This window comes from Larus michahellis, chromosome 6 (assembly GCF_964199755.1).
Source record: "Larus michahellis chromosome 6, bLarMic1.1, whole genome shotgun sequence".
NCBI lineage: Eukaryota > Metazoa > Chordata > Aves > Charadriiformes > Laridae > Larus > Larus michahellis.
In genome coordinates this window covers 49,860,843-49,877,710 of record NC_133901.1, presented here as the reverse complement: position 1 = coordinate 49,877,710, position 16,868 = coordinate 49,860,843, and the positions used below count along the sequence as shown (strand labels likewise).

Here is a 16,868-nt window from a genome sequence, read left to right as displayed (position 1 = left end):
TTCTCCTCTCCCTAGTATTTTCCCTTTCCCTCCACTCCCCCCCTCAGATGGATACTCCTTCCAACACCTCTGCAGCATGGTTCTGAACTGCCTTCTAAACAAAACCTGAATTGCACTATTTGAAATGAGAGCAGTATCCCCGGCATACAACCTATTAAGCGTAGAATAGCTTTCTGGTCATTCCCTTCCATTTTTTATTCCCTCCCCTGAACCAGCTTTCAGTTAATGACAGGTCTTCAGGTCTGTCCCATAACTTCTCATTATTCCTTCTGACGAGCCAACAGTAATCTTCTTAAATGCATCCAAGATTTTATTCCTCCCTGGGTGGCAGGGTATGTTCTACTCTTGAAGACTTCATATTAGTTTGACATTATCGTATGATCAAGAGAGCTTGCAGCAGTATACCTTGTGCATGTACAGCTGTTTCCTTTGGAAAGACTTCAAATGCCTCAACCATACATTAATGTGAATGTTTACAAATTCTCCAGGAGGTAGGAAACCTTTCCACAAACAGACTGATTAGTTAGCCAAAGAGACACAGCAAGTGGGGAGCAGGAGCAGTTTCCTGACAGCATCCCGTAATCTAAATTTTCACAACTGACTCAATTACTTACTCAGATCCTGAAATGCAGCCAATTTTAGAATTTACCTAAATTCTTCTCATAAGATTGCTCTTATTTTCACGCTTAGGTACAGTTGCTGATCCTAGAGATTTAAGTTTTCATTTTTGCCACCTTTTACCCACTTCAGAAAGCAACCCATTGCAGATGCTACAGTTCCCGTTCCTGTAGTTACAACTGATACAAGGAAACAATTTTATATCTAAGTGATCTCCTTTACTTTTTCTTATTAGCCTTCACAAATACACACACAAAAAAATCCACATGCTGTTTATTGTCATCTGTACAAGAGCCTTCTGTATCAACAGCAATTACCTCTAGTTTTCAAGCTGTCTCTTACCACCTGGAAATATAACAGAAAGGTAAAGAGTCCAACGGCAGATGCCAACGTGGCATGCCCGACATAATGTATTTCAGAGCTGTATTCCATAAACAATAAGCAAATCAGATGGAAAAGCAGTACAACGAACACACCAAAATCTTACTCCTGTGACCAGCAAACTAAACTACAACTCCTCTTAATACTACATGCTTTAGCCCACGTTATTTTCCTGCCAAATGCTCACAGTCTTTTTTCTACCTACACACTTCTTGTCACCATAATAGCAAAGAATATGACTTGGACTCTTTTCCTAACTCGTCATGGCTTATTGACGAGTGTTCTGGAAAGCACTTTAAAATTTGCATCTCTGAGTATTTCCAAGTGTAAAACGGGGTTAATACTTCCCTCACCAGTAGCAGTACTGGGAGGATAAAGGATGCTTAATGAAAGCTATTGATGCATTAGGTAGTTGATGAGGAAAAACAAAGGAAGACTCAGGATACATGGCTAAAAAAAAGCCGCACAAAGAGCTGCATGCTTTCCTGGTGGCACAGAGAAGCACAGTGCAGTGGAAGGACCTTCTTTCAGGTAGCGGAACAAATTTTGGGAGGACAAGGGGTAGGGGGAATCAAACTCCTGGAGAACAAGACTAATACACCCATCCCTTTCCATAAGAGAGAGCAAATCCCTAACAAAACCCTGGAAAAAACCTTACTTGGAAGAGGAAGTTCCTGGCATTGACTCCACCTTTACCAACATATGAACAGAAACTATAAGGCTGTCCTGTGCAGGAAGGACTACGCAGGCTCCTTCTCATACAACCCCGACACGCTTCAATTCAGCCGTCACTGTCAGGGCTGGCCAAGCCTGCAGACCTACTGCATCTAGCCCCCACTTTTCCAACAACACACCTGTATCATGTGGCCCTTGACTAAAATGCTATATGATAATGCAGCCACTGGCCATCAAACAGTTGGATTTCTTTTGAATGGAGCAAGGAAATCTATGTTTGAACCCAAATGACGGAGGCTTGGGAGGGAAACAAATCAGACTTTCTGCATGCTCCTAATACTGGTATTCAGCAGAACACCATTCTTCACTGCATGAGACATGTTGGAGGGCCTGCGTCCATGCAACAGCAAGCCTGCATTTGTCACTTATTTTTTAGCTATTCCAACCAGTTGAGAGAGGGAAGGATGATGGAAATGCTGCCTTGATTTGCTATTTGAGGGACATGAACCAGAGGAGTAAACTAAACAGAAAATCTTCTTAAGGGCACAGATGAATGGTTCCGCACCCAAGTGCTGAATGACTCCTCTCCAAAAGAGATAATACCTCTGCTGAAACACGCTCTTCTGACAAGAAGAAACTCCAAGTCTCAGAGGATTACAATAATTAAAAAAAAAAAAAAAAAAAAAAGGCCAAACCATCTATTTTAAGACTAAGTTTCCCTAGTGATACTAGGATAACTTTAAATCAAGGACAGCAAGCTGTAAATACAGAGCAGGCTACCAAGAAATTTCAGTGAGATAAGACTTAAAATGCACCTTTGTGCCACACCAGATATCACCTGTAGCAGACCCACCAAAACACTTCCATACAAAAGGGCAAGACACAGCATGTATCAGTAAGTCTGCACAGCAGTTAGGAACATGAGGCGATAGGGAAAGAGACAGTGCGGCTGCCTCCAGCTCCTGAAGAGTCCAAAAACTTGATCCTGTGTATGCAAAGTGCTCAGGTACTTCTAGGTATTACAGAGAAACCAAACAGTGAGAAGACATTTTAAGAGGAAATGTTACCACTCACTAAAGCAACTTTAAATGTAAGGACTACTTAAAAACATACACAAAACTGTTTCTAAGCACTGATAACTTTGAAGATGCTATCTAGTCAGGGAGAAGTGTCTCCCAACCTTTCTGTGACCAAGCTCCCCTTCAGGCAGCTGGCAAGGCTCCGCACTGCATGAGCACAGCAGCCACCCGCTCGAGGCTGCTGCCACCATCCCTGCACTGCAGCCACCCGCCTTCCCAGTCCCAACGGCATCAGGCACAAAAACTAGGTTAATATTCCCTGCTAATTTGATCCAAAGGTACTCAGGGGTCTCTGCTCCCCATGCCCTCCTCTAGAAGTACAATACAAGCATGCAAGAGCTATCTCCATACCACCAGTCTGGTGCACTAACACACCACTCCACACGCACTTTTCTCAGTCCCAGCTGCAGGCAATCGTAGTTCCCAAAGCTTCACCCAAGCAACCGCTTCCGTGGCTGCTCCGAGAAACCTATATGGAAACCAAATGACTTCCCATCCCCAGAGCTCCAATAGTTCCTTACTGAAGGCTTCTTCTGAGCTTAGTTTCCTGATCCAAGGGATGAGACTGGAAAGGAAGAAACCTGCTATGATACAGAGAAGGGAACAGACATCTCCAGAGAAAGAGGGAGGTGCTCCTTCAGCCAACAACGGCACCAGAGACTGAGTATTGTCAGCCCATGGCCTCATTCAGTTGGGCTCTGTAATTTGCCCATATTACACTCATGCTTTGCTAGCTATAGCTGCCATAAAGATCAACTTTTTCAGCTGTTGCAAGCTACACACCTGGGGTGGGAGAGGTGTTTGAAAAGAATAAGCACACACCTTCTCCTCTAGTCCAGACCAGGCATTTGGCAGCAACCCAGTGCAACCTAATACACCCAGCACAAGTAGCAAATTGCCTGTTAGGGACAGCCCTGTACACCGACACACAGCTCTGCAGCACTGACATCCCTATGTACAAAAAAGAGAAAGGGTAGAAACAAACTCCAGTACAACCAAATAAGAGCCTTTTTTTTTTTTTTTTTACTTTACTTTTTCTATTTTTTTTCCCCTGGGCCAATTTAGTTGCAATATAATCTATCACCCTGGAAGCTCACTGTGCTTTTCACAGGGAGCCATGCTGCACAGTCATTGTGGCTGTCTCCCTAATCACAGGTGATGTAGTGGTAAGGGACCATGTCCCCCATGAACACCCTTTAAACAGAAAGACCAGGCACACTAGCAATGAGTTGGGAGTCCTTTCTGCATCTCAGTGACATTTTCATCACCATAACTGGCTACGGGTAGAATATCCCAGGAAGCAAACCCTAAAAATAACTTCTTACAACAAGTCAGCCAGTCCCCCGGCAAAAGGGGAGGGAACATTGCTTATACATGGTTAGCACAATTCGGTTATTACAAGAGAGACAACGAATGCTCAGGCAAACAGGAGAGGCAGAGTGGAAACAGAGGAGGAAAAACAGGTGGCAAATCATACACCAATTTCTCCTGTGTCACCAATGACTGTCAATAGAAGATGCTTTTCCGGGTGGAAATAAAGAAAGCAGAAACCCAGAACCAAGTCTGCCCAGAATACTTTTAAATGCAGTGAAGGAGAGAGCCTTCCTTGCCTGCTAAGCACCAGAGTGAAAACAAGCATGCACTCTCTCCAGCTACAGCCACCTTTAAGGAAGGCCCCATGGGGCTCCCCTCCAGCTCTGGCCCATGGAACTCCAGGTATCCCTGTAGATCCCTGTGGGAAGGCATCACGCTTCCCAGCTACTTAACTGCAGAAACCACTGAGGACTTTCTTCATCAGAGTATCCTCAGAAACTTGTGGTTGGGGAGCCAGCGAGCAATCCTACAAGTGCTCCCAGGCAGGGCTGATACCCAGGCTACTGCTGCACACTGGAGAAGCAGCGGGGCAGGGGAAGAGCACAACAGCAAGCAGCCTGCTCCTCACCTGCGTGCTCAAAGCCACACACTCCCTGGCCAGCCTCCCTAAGATGCACTTGACCCTCGCAGAGCTCCCCCTCAAACAGCACACCTGCCACACTTGCAGCAGGGCTTCCACAGCACATGTCCCCTCTCCCCTTCATACCAAGTCACTCAGCAGCAGTCCCCAGCCTGCCAGGTATGACACCTGCACAGCCGTGGCACTCCAGCTGACTCCACCACCTGTGGGCTTCCTCCCTGGCATCACAGCATCCCCACAGGTCACCGGCATCATCCCCTTGCACCAGCCGGTGGTCGCTCTGACAGCCCGTGCGACGGAGGAAGAGGGCAAAGTAATAAACTTGCGACTCCTGAGGCCTCTGCGCACTTCTGAGTCATGTGCAGAAGCTCACAAGCTCCGAATTGTAACAGGACATCCTGTGTGAGAAGGGAGTGTGCAATGAAGACATCCTGACAGGATCGGCCCTAGGCAAACACCTGGTTAGACTCTGCGGCAGAGGAATGAGGAGGGGAAAAGCATGACAGGATTTTCCAGTTCCAGGACTGCTGCCCCTTGTGCTTTTCCACACGTTTGCCAGCTCCTGAGCAGCTGGTGCAGACACAGGCACAGAAAGGAGAGGCTCCTAGCATCAGCACAGTGCTGCCATCCCTCTCTCCTCCTCCTGCAAAAAGTCTTTCTGAACAAGTTTCCCTGTGCCTTGGGAAGGACCCAGCCACAACTGCAGACATCAGGCTCGCTTGCGCTCGCTCCCTCTTGATTTACAGAACTTCCCCGCTAACAGCTGCATTGCAGATGAACCCTCTTAAAGTGGACATGCAGGAAGCGAGACACCAGGGCACAGAGCTGCTCCGAAGGCGACACAGCCATACCGGTGACCTCCCTGCCGCACACACAGCGACTGTGACCCATCCAAGAACTCCAGCGACTCTGTCTTGATCCCGCTACTCACAGAGGGTCCTGAAGTGCACAGCTTAACAAAGAGAAATCCCACCAGCTGAGCTCATTTCTGGGCACGAGCTCCTTTCTTCTCCCCACCAGCTGACCACATCAGGTGCCAGTGGGTTTGGATGAACCAGCTAAATAAATATCATCCCACAGCTGGTTAGCAGACAAGGTAACAGTGTGGCAGGGAGGCAGGTCTCAGCAGTGCCAAGTCACTGCAGTGCAGGACCCAGGAATTCAGAGATGCAGAAAGAAGAATATAAATTCCTCTGGCTCAGTCAAGCTGCATGTTTCCTTGTTCCCAAGCCGGCTCCCACCACCCCTTCAGATAAGCTAACTGCACTGGTGAGACCCGAGTTTTGTTTCCAAGATGGATAAGGAGTTTTAGCTGTGTTTTTCAAGTAGGAAAAACCTTCAGCAGTTAACATGTCATATTTCATCAGGGATCTGAGCAGGCTGAAAAGCCTAGGAAAGCTAAGAAACTTCTTGACCATTTGTGAGGTGGTGGGAGGGAAAGCTTTTTAAGCTCAGCTTTGGGACTACTGAAGAAATTAAGTGTACATAGCCACGAAGAGTTAACGAGGCATAATGCGCTTCCTTAAAGCTGGGTAACCAGCTCTACAGCAACATAAACGGCTAGCAGCAGCCAGAGTCACCTGAACTTGTCAGCAATATTTGATAATGGTTATCAAAAAAGCAAACTACCTTGTTCCTCTTTTTTCACATCTCTGATGCTGAACTTGGCTGCCTGGAGAAGACAAACAAGCACATTATGAGAGCTCGACTCCCATTCTGCTGCTGTAGAAGTGTTTCCACACAAAGGACGAGACGACCAACACGTCACTCCTCTACATCATCCTTACTAAGTGCAAGAACAATTCAGACAGACTGAGAGAAGGCTGTGGATCATTGCTCTGCACTGATCAGGCAACACTGAAAATTTTAATCCAGGCAACTTCATAAAAAAACAGCAGATGCAACACAATATCCTAATCTGCAGAGCTGGCAGATTCTAGGCCGTATGACACACAAGTCAAACAAAAATGGGCAGAGCTGGAAGTCACTTCTCAATCCTACAGTCTAAAAATCAGAAATATTTAAAGTAACACAAGAGCTATGAATCACTACTTTAACTTGCACTGAAGAAGCACATCCATCACGATCAAGCTTTGTCTCTGCAGTAGCACCAGTTATAAAATAAAGCTGCACGACTCTTCTGATCTCTTCAACACAATCTCAACAGAGGACATTCAATACCCAACGCTTACATGAAGAGGCCCTGAGGTAGGCAAAATTGAACTTAATAGCACACCAACTCTTTGGGCAAAAAACAGAAAGAACTCCTGCTTGGCATCACCAGGCTATACTCTCTATTAGCCTCCAAGAACAACCCTCCAGCAGGTCTCTGTGGGTTACAGGGGCACTAAAGACAACTTCCTTCTTCCACACATATTTTTTCCTCCAGCCACCCTGGGTGATTTCTTGGCCTATCACCCATGAAATGTTATATGCTTTGACACAAGGAGGTGGGCGGGGGGGGGGGGGAAACAAAGAAAAAAAAACACGATACACATGGACATTTTCAGAATGGCAGCTGCTCCGCTATAGTAAAAATGCTAAGTATATTTGGCAGGCACTGGAGACCAATCCAAGAAGAGGTTTAACAAGCTGTTTTCCCTGCAAAAGCTTCCAGGGCACCCATGCTATTTGAAATGTGCCTCTAGTAAGCACATCCCAAAGAAAGCACTGGCCTATCCCCTCTGAAGTCACGTTTAAAGTCAGGTGTATGACATCAGGTCTCCAGCAGCAGGATCAACACACACATCTCACATCTCCAGAGCTGTGGGGAACTGTACACCCTGATTATATTCTGCTGCACAGACAAGGAGACCCCTCACTCAGATCCCTGCAGAACACATGGCAGATTTGGAACAAAGCAACAGGTTCAGGAAACAATCTCCTTCAAGAGAGAAGTCAGGGTGAAACTCACCTTCCTGAGCTACCTTATGCTCAGTCCACCTGTAAAAGAACAGGACTCAGAGGAGAGGAAAAAAAAAAGGTGTTTTTTTAAACTTAAATCAAGTTTAAAGATTTCTAGCTCTTCTCCCTCCTTTTTTTCACCTGAGACTTCAGGCTGTGTCAGGCCGCTTCTTCTTTTCTCACTGCTCCCCTGGGACTGAGAAAACCTCCTCCTTCAAAGGAGAGTTGTCTTCACCATCAAGATATGACATCTCTCTCTTTACAGCTATCACTTACCTCAGTCTACACCAACTGACTTACCGGAGATGACACAGTAACAGCAGAAGATAAAGCACATCCAAATACTGAGTTACTGCACTAGACAAGCTGCATCCTACACCAGCTAACTCAGGTGCCTAGAAAAGGAGTGGAAGTGAGAGGAGGAAAAGGAAAGCATTCTTTCCACAAGTTTTCAGGAACTGGCTTTGGAGCCTTAACATTGTTGTTCTTGCTCACGGCCTGTATTCACAAGGGCTTAAAAAGCCCGCTGGGATTTGGTCAAGTGGGAAAGACCTATACCATTAACTTCCATATACATTAATGTCTCATTTCATAAAGAAATGTTTTAAGTTGAAGAAGCCCTTCTAGAAAGAAACCAGTTTTAATTACCACAATTCTATCTTACGAAGTCTGCAGACAAACATTTTATGCTAGCATGTGTATTGCTGCTCAGAGGTTTGCTGGGCACAACCAGCTAAGTCTTTCCTGAAGCAGCCTGCAAAAAGGCACCATAACTCGTAGTAAGTACTGCAAACAACCAAGCGGTACCACCTTTTGAGCCATGGGGCACTGAGGACAGAGAGCCGCTCACCAGCTCCTCGCTCCCCAGCCACCTGCACATCACTAATTCTTCTAGGATCTGTCCTTAAAATGGTCAACCTCCACAAAGGAGGCTTCGGCACAGGGTAGTGACAGGACTTCCCTCAAACTCCAGCAGAGGGGAATCTGCCCAACCCTCACCTCTCTCACGCACTACCTGCCCACCACGCTATCAGCTCTGATATGCAGGGACACCCCTGCAGCTCCGGGAAGGGAAACCAGCAGGGACAAAAGCAGTATGCAGGGTCAAGACCAGTACTAGCCCTAATAGTGCTGACATGGTTTTGCTTCAGACATTTTCAATGACAACAGCCTTGCGTTATCGATAACACTAGTGCAGGCTGGTTAGCTTCGTGTTCGACAGTCTGAAACCTGCAGGCATCACTGAAACTTGATTATTTGCACCAACTCTGATGCAGAAAAGCTCTAAGCATGAGGTAGAGAACTAGAGTTACTTGTGGGTATAGAGAATTGGAAAAAAAAGGCCGAAAAAAAGAAAGAGACACCATCTTTTCCTACTTGTTACATTTCACCTGCCAAAACAATGCAAATCCTGACAATTTAACCAGTGAAAGCAGGGTGCATTCACCCCCTCTTCAAAGCTGGAATCTTTCAGAGCAGTGTTGCCCAGCATTTAGACTGAAGGAAGAATGCCAGTCCGCATTCCCCCCGCCATCCCAGTGGCTGTAGGAAAGCGAGCCTGGTATTTCTCACTAGGATGCTGTCCTTCGTTAATACATCATCACCCGCCCTCCTCCTCCCCTCCTATGAGAAAGTTTAATCCTTTGGCTCACACGCATCTGGTAAATTTTTCAGTCCCTGTTTGCCACTGTCATCATGGCAACAGCCCCCAGAGATAACCCAGCAGCTCTGCCACAGCAGGCCGGCTGCTGCTCCCTGCCTTCTCACCAGTTAGCCCTTGGCTCGGTGGGTCTACCAAGAGCTATGCCCACTCCCAGGCTCATCCTCGCGGGCACCTTCCTTCCTTAGAGATGTGTCTGCATGGGTTTTGTTTTTCTTTTAAATTAACTGTGTCTTCGTTCCCACAATGCCTACTCTTTTCTCCGAGACAGCTCTCAGCAAAATTTTTGGGACTCTGACAAAATCACACTAACAATAGCACTCCAAAGAGAAACGCTACCTTTGTTGCCCTGAAGAAAAAGTGTCTTGTTTTTAACAGCCAAATCACCTGTGCCTTCTAGCAAAGAGATAAGATTAGCTACCACCCTTCTCAGAAGCAGGACACTATCCTGGACGTGTCACTGCTAAGCAGACTCCAGCCACGGGAAAGACAAGACAGCCCAGGGCTGTGGGTGCTTGGACGGCGGATAACTCAAGATGGGAACTTTGGATTGAAGCAGCAGGACAGCGGGTCACCACTTCGGAGACATACATAACTCACGCTCTCAGGAACATAACGCGAAAGTGCTGAGAGTACAGTATCATGTCTATACGCACACACGCATTCTCCAAAAGGTCATCACATTTACTCAACCCACATCTCAGAGATGGGGAATTCTCCTTCTGACTCTGCCAGGAGCAGAGCAAGACGGATCCTGACACCAGGAGTAAAGCCACAGTTACCTCCTTTCCTGACCCCATCATAAAAAGGCAAGCTCTCCTTACATCTCTGTATTATTCTCAGACTCAGTAATTAGCCGCTTGCACCAACCACCATCTTCCCCAGTCTGCTCATCTAACAGGTAGGAGCAACTGGAATTCTGCAGTATTCTCCGGGAGGAAAGGAGGAGGGTAAAGCAGCATTAGTAAAGAGATATTTTGAATCAAAGCCTTACAGATTAATACAATTACTGGTTAAAGTAACTGATCCATGAGAGACAAATTCAAAATTAAAACAGAAGGAAAGGGAGCCAGAGAGTAACAGGTGGAAAAAGCGATGAGAAATCAAAACCTAACAACTATAGACTCAGTTTCCCCAGAAAGCTTAATCCACGCCCCACTGATCTTTGGCTACCCTCCATGTTCAAAAAGCTGATTTCTAAGATACTGCTGGCCCATTTCTTCAGAAGTATTCTGCTGCTGTTCTCCAAAAATGATGTAGGCGGGAATTCCAGAATGCTTGGGGAGCTGTGACGGAAGTATATAGTGATACTTAAATAGACAGTAAATTTAAAAAGGTACAAAAAGGAACCTGAGGTCAGCCTAACTCATAGGATCCCACATTTTGAAGCATTAAGCTTATTGTCATAAGGGCCAGCAGGAACTACAGTTGTTTAAGTTACAGCTTGACATTTCCTCCATACACTAAAAAAGAAAATTATCTAGTGAGCACCTCAAAATTTTAAGTATGCTTTTGCCCATTGTAAATGAATGCACCTCTGTTTCCCCCAAGATGACTACTCTGAGCACTGACATCACTTCTGTTTCAGGCAAACACACAATGAGGTGAAATACTCCACATTTCTTTTTACAACATTCAAAGCTTCTTTCCTGCGCTGCTGACCCTGGTGCCAGCTGATCTTGCTCTCTTCCCCTGGCCCAGACAACAGCAATAGCTCACTCTGTAGTCACACGCTGGCAAACTAACTTTTTTTTTTTTTTTGTAAAATCTATTATCTTGGTGCAAATCAGGAGGTTTCAAGAACAGAGGAAAGAAAAAGAAACACCTGAAACACCAAAGCAGGTGATAAGCCAGAATTAATGAAAAGGGGGGTAATGCCCTGGGTGTTAGGGTTGTGAAGTAGACAGATGGTACTCATAGGTGGCACAGTGGGGAGAGATTTTTATATTAGCATGCTTCCCTTTTAAAAATTGTCTTCACCCAATTTTCAGGGCCAGAAAAACTAAAATACTTCCAGGGCATGGAAGGGAACAAAAAGATTGTCATAGCCCTCTCTTAAAACAGTGGTGTTAACCCACCACTTGGCGGGGGCCAGGGAGGAGAGAAGAGGGAAGCACTCTTCAGAAATTTCTTTGTGATCCACGGATGAGGAGTCCTCTGGCAGTGATGGTTTTGGCACTGTCCAGAGAAGGATTAAATCTGGAGGCAGTGAAATTTCCAAGCTACACCCCAAAAACAACAAAAAAAACCCCATAGTTTTTGCACTGGATCCTTCTTATAAGAAATTCAAGTAACTCTCCCTGTCCCAAATATCTACAGCGTGCTCAGCATCCCACTCTTCATTGGAGGGACACCTGGAAATATTTCCATTGTGGCTCACTGGTCAGAGTAAACTCTATAGAGCCAAGGTCTTTGGGACACGTGCAGGAGTTAGTCTAATCACATCTCGGCCATACACAAATCTAGTTTATATTGGGAAAACGAGAAACCTGACTCTCTCACCAAGCCCCTTTCTCCAACCTCAGGCGGAGGCAGTAGGAACTCCTGCCCAATCTGTGTGCCCACTGCCCCCCCCCATTGTTAATGCTGGAAATTTAATACTCAATGTGACCACTGAGAAGACAGACACGAGCTGAAATCCTGTCTGCTCTGTTCCAGCTCCTTTATAAAATATACAGTGTAAACTGAGAGGCAACCTGGGGTAACCCCAACCATCACCGACATCCATCGCGGGAGGAAGCCAGCTTCTGGCCATGGCGAGCCACAGAGAAAGCAAGGCTTCCACCGCCCGCCACCCGGCCAGTCTCTGCCGGCTCTCACGCCGGGGCCCTCCCCTGCCCCCATCGGTGTGTGAGGGGCCGGCAAAAAGCCCGGCTGAGCCCCGGCAGCCCCCCCGCCCAAACTCCCAGCCCCAGCCGCTCCTCCAAGGTCAGGGTCACACGCGCGCGCGCTCCCCTCTTCTCCAAACGCCTCTGCCAGAGACGTTCCCCCTAGTGACGGACACTGCGCGAACCCCTCTTCCCCGAGCGGGCTGCAGGCGCGGGGGGGGGGGAGGAGGAGGAGGAGGAGGAGGGGGAGGCAGGCTGCTGGCGGAGGCAGAGGGCTGCAGTTTCTGACATCAGCGGCGCAGCCCCCACCACCACCCCCCGCCGCACGCATGTGTGCTGCGGTGCAAGGCGCGGGGCTCGGCCGCCGGCTCCCGCCCCACCGGCCCCTTCCCTCCCCCGCAGCCCCCCGCCCCGTACGGCCGGGGCCCCGCACACACCGCCCCGGGCTGCAGCGCTCCCCGCATCCCTCCACGTGCGCAAGGGATTCTGAAAATTCCCCCGCCACCGCCGCACCGATCACAGCATCGTTGAGGTTGGAAAAGACCTTCAAGATCATCGCGTCCAACCGTTAATCACAGCATCTCTTAGACTCCTCTCGGGCGGCGGAGGGGAGGAGGAGGAGGAGCCGGGGCGCAGCGAAGCACTTCACACCCAGCCCAAGGCCCAGCTCCCACACCAAATGACCAGACCTGATTCGGCTGCTCAGCAAGTACTGCTGAGCAGACACGGTTTGATCTGCCGTCCTCTGCACGAAAGGACATTTGTCCCCGACCTACAGACACAGGCATGCACAGAGGACACCTATTACAGGACATTTCTACGCGAATTCAGATGTGCGCTTCAGCCATCCGTGACCGCTGTGCTGGGCTTTCCTTGCTTTCCCCCAGAGCGGCTTTGCCGGGCTGCAGTGCACCACCGCTGCGTGCATCGCATTCGAGCGGGTGTGCTGTAGCCCACAGGGGACTTCAGACCTGGCAGCCACAAGAGCAGTCCAAGAGAGTCCTAACTCAAACGCTGGGTAAGAACATTTACAGAGCAGATCAAGACAGAGGTCAGGCACTGATGCTGCAGCATTCAAGCTCAACATTTCAGTGTCCAGGGAAACTACTACTGACACCTCCAACAAAACATACTGTAAAGCCCAAATCAGCAACCACTACGGAACTAAAGGCCAGGACAAGACAGGTGCATGGAAAAAAAAAACAAAACAAAAAAACAAAACTGAGCTGGAAGTGTAAAGAGAGCTTTTTTCCTGTCAAGGTTTGATACACAGAAGTAATTCCCTGCTCCTCCCACAATCCACATAATCTCCTACAGGAACAACAACAAAATAACTGGGTAGACTGCAAATTCTGATCTGGTTTACAAATTTGGAAAAATGGAGAGCAGGGACAGAATCCACCTCTGTATTCCACAGGCAAGAGCAAAGCCACAATAAGGAGAAAGCAGTGAAGCGGACTAACTTCCGAAACATTTTCATCATGTCACTTGCAAGAGTTGATAGATACAGATTTTCATCAGCAAATGAAATTTAACAACAGATGTAATGCACAGAGATTTCTCCCTCCTACCTAAAAAACAAGGGACAAAGATCGTACGCATGGTGGTAGGATTACTATATACTATTTGGTATAAACGACATCCTAAAAATTATCACAGGATGAAGCTCTACTTACCCCTTTCCAATGCAGCACTATCTCTTCAAGTATATACTGGCAAGTAAAACACTGGATATTTCCCTACTGCTTCTAAAGCTACTGCTTCTCTCTTGATCCTTTTGATCACTGCAAGCATTTTTACTTTATTTGAACTTCACTGCTGCCCAGGAACCGGAGCACTACTTGCTATGAATTTTCATGTTCAAAAAGTATTCTGGTGACACCCACAAAGACAACTTCCAAAAAATGACTTCCCTCTGCCCGTAGCTCTGGTAAAAGCCTGTGCGTTCAATCCCATAGGAATTTCAGATGACTGAAGCATTGTATTTCCCCCATGTGTAACAACCACTGCACTTATACGTCAGCTGAACGCTGACTAAGGTGAAGTCTGCTTCCCCTCCCTTTCCACAAGCGCTCGGCCCCTATTTAACATTAAAGTTCTTGGCATACTCTTCACTGGGCAGTCTTAACCATCAACACTATATGAATAATAGCAAATACTTCATTAAAGCCGAAATGTGATTTTTAATCTAGACCAACTCTTATTGACATGATTTATTAAAAAAAAAAAAGAGAGAACACACATCCAAAAATCATAGACAACAGAGAAACAGACTCTCCTCTTAACATCTGACTTCATATTTTACAAAGGGTGAAGATTACTAGACTGAAGTTATTAGGACTGCCCTTCACAAAGACCAGCACCACGTTCATTCTCCTTGCTTTCAGAGAGAAGCCCTGTAACAGTCCCATGCCTCTTCAACTCTTTACTGGTTTAAGAAAACAGTTTGATAAACATGTCAAGTAACACAGAACCCTTTAAATGCATACAATTCACCCCTAAGTGTTCCTCTTCCTCCTTTTCAGCTACGTACAGCAAGCTAATCAGCACTTCCCAGTCAGCTATCTAGTACTTCTTCATCATGAATCTTGAAAAATAAAGGCAACAAGAAGTACCGTGGAAGGAGAACAAGGCTTTGTTACCATTTCCCTGGACATAATCAAGGGAAGCACTACAGCAGGCAAAACTTCTGTGAAGCAGCAATGGGCTACACATATTTCTCAGCAGCAGCAAGACGCTGGCTCTTGAAGTAGCAGTTACTACACCAGGTATCTATGCAGGTCCAAATTCTGCTAAAAGGTAGAAAAATATAAATGTAGCTATACTTATGGTGAAGAAGGGCTGGGTGTCCTCACATGAGGGAATATTCTGGTGCTGTGACCAAGCCGAGAGGAAAACCAACAACGCGGGAGGGAGGCCAGGAGGGTGGGTGACCCTGTGCCACAGGCAGGCACACACTTGGGTGTGCAGGAGATCCCCGTGCCTATGTATTGCTGGCCAGAAACATGGCCTCCCCAGGGAGAAATGCCAGCTCCAGGAAAGGAAGCATCAGGCAACATATATCCAGGATACTGCAGAATTAATGCCGTAATTCTCCTCCTGTGGGAGACAGCTTTCTAAAATGCCTGTCCCCAAGACTTTCATTTTCAGGTTGCTGAATCGAATCTCCCTAATCACTGATTTACAGCTGCAATGTCTAAATAGCATGCATTTTCCTTCGGTGCTTTAAAGACCTATTCCAAGGTGAATTCACTAAGTCGCTATCAAAATATTCAGTCCCTTTTTGTACAAACCACTTGAGCTATCAGCAAACACAGCTGGAGTAACTGAGGAACCTATATATTCAGCTGAAGTCGCTATCCACTTTTCACTGTAAATGCAGATTCTTTAGTCCTCAGATAAGACTTCAACGAAACCTGATCAGTCCCTTGTTTCTGCTATTCTTCCATACTAGCAAAAACATCCATTTCCTTTCTTGGCTCTCCCCACACTTGCCCTCTACCTAGCCAATATCTTTGTAAGTAAATCATTGCCAGCTGCCTCGAGTTATGTAGCTGAGGACCAGGCTAGTATCCTCAATGTATTTTATTTACAGGAAGGTATGAAATCTAGAAAGTAAGTAGTAGATCAAAACACAGCCCGTATTCACCCATACTTACATTTCCTACTTGCTGGTTCATAAAACTGTCATCACCTTAATATGAAAAACAATTAGAATCTATATATTGCTCCCTCTGTAACTCATTAGGTGCCCAAACACTTTAAAACTGACTCAGTTCTTCTGCTTCTGAATTTTGTTTCAACTCTATTCATCCTGCAGTTTTCCCCATTTTTCTTATCTCTAGAGTTAACTTCAATACCACCTCCTTTGTAAGAAAACGGTTTCTCATTTGTGATCAGTTTATCAAGCTACCCTTTCCCTTCCCTAAGCAGGCTTGCGTCCACTAATGTCTCAGAAGATGGCTCTCCTGAGCTTTAGTCCTCACTACAGAATGGTCAGGGAACTCTGCGGAGTAACACGGCATTAATGGCTGTCAGCAAAGCAAAGCCACCCTTCAAACCTCTCCCATATTAAGTTGAACTAATTTTGAACTCAAGAGATTGGATATCCCACCTACATCAGCAGGCACTGTCACCTGACCATGGAGGGGACACCAATTCTCACAGGATCTGCAGCCACCTCCTAAACAATCTAGGGTTCCACTCGTTGGTCCCCAACACGATCTCACTCGGGCTAGATACAGAAACAGCACATTATCACATATGCTTACTTCCACAAGTCTGGGGAAATAAATAAACAAACAAATCAACCGTCATAGCACGGCACTCTCCACTTCTGACACTACTTCTCCATGTAAACTACAGTGAATGGAAATTTTTCGCCATTCTTCAAGCTGTCTTCTACTCTTACCACATTTTGTATTCTGGCAAAAAGGAGAATACGTATTCTATTTTTCTTCTTTATAGTGATTAGGCAAAATATTCTTCATTTCTAAATAATTTATCAAGATCGTTTGCCTCCTCCTCCTGCTTTTTTTTTTTTTTTTTTCATTTCTCAGTCAGCCCCCCTACTAAGCCATCTATTCAGCTAGCAAGACAGTTAAGGGCCTAATACATTAATTTTGTCAAATCTGAAAGGCCTGTAAGGACTTAGATCTTGTCTTGTTCACCTCTTCTAGAAACAGCTGCCTCTGGCACCTCAACTTGTTGCACTCTTGCTTTCAGCATCTTTTACTGTAGTTCAGTTTCTCTCATTCTCCTCCATCACC

The 16,868-nt window shown here is 46.4% G+C and overlaps 1 protein-coding gene across 23 annotated transcripts in view; it reads right to left on the bottom strand.

The window, feature by feature from the left end:
• The window catches only part of CAMK2G (calcium/calmodulin dependent protein kinase II gamma), a 254,088-nt gene that overhangs the window by 100,262 nt on the left and 136,958 nt on the right, over positions 1-16,868 (bottom strand). The gene's annotated exons all lie outside the window — the stretch shown is intronic.